This window comes from Dipodomys merriami, unplaced genomic scaffold (assembly GCF_024711535.1).
Source record: "Dipodomys merriami isolate MVZ:Mamm:240054 unplaced genomic scaffold, mDipMer1.0.p SCAF_18, whole genome shotgun sequence".
In the NCBI taxonomy this organism is placed as follows: Eukaryota; Metazoa; Chordata; class Mammalia; order Rodentia; family Heteromyidae; genus Dipodomys; species Dipodomys merriami.
In genome coordinates this window covers 26097029-26097845 of record NW_027203159.1, presented here as the reverse complement: position 1 = coordinate 26097845, position 817 = coordinate 26097029, and positions in this window count along the sequence as shown.

The window sequence follows — 817 nt, the reverse complement described above, 5'->3', positions numbered from 1 at the left end:
GATTGAGGCCTTTCTGCAAACAGTAGCTTATCCCTGAAAGGCTAGCTCCTGAAACATAGAGCCCAGCCTGGAGCCACTCCCAGGGTTTATATTTTCTGATTTTCAATTGTTTGTCTTTGTAGGGAGGGGCAGCCTCTGGCTTTTTTTTTTTTTTTTTTTTTTACCCAGTGAAGAATGTCACTTCTCTGTGGGCAGAGCCAACTCTGCCTGGGTTGGGTGACTTTCCCCTGGGTGCAGCTGAGCCTAGCAGATCAGGTAATGTTCCTGTGACCTGCTAAATGACTCTTTTGTTTTTTCCAAGGTCTGAGTGGGAGCTAGTTACTCTCTGGTGGAGGAGAGGCAGGCTTCCCTCTTCTGCTCCCTGAGAAGGAGTGAGGGTATCAGTGTTCTACTAACACCAGAGTTTGATTCCTGAGTCATCTCTGGTCTGCTATCAGCAGGATGAAAATATCTGTGCCTTGTCAGTTCTTGTCAGTTCTTGCCTGACACCTTTGTCCGGGACTCTCTTCTGGTAGGTATGGTTGGTACAGCCATCTCTACCACTGCCACCACTGTGGCTGCAGCCACAAGGCTACCAGCAAGTGCTCAGATCTGTCTCGTTGCCTGTATTTTCCTCTCTAGCCAAACTCTGTAATGTGATGGCACACGGTGTGATTCTCTAGCCTAGGACTGTTCAATGGAATGCTAAAACTGCTTTCTATGTGAGAGCTTGTTTAGTGTCCAGGTTCTCCTCCACCATCTTCCTCAGAACTTCCTCAAAATAGATTTGTTTAAAGTAGATTGTTTAAGATATGAAGCAAGTGATAATTTTGTTTTG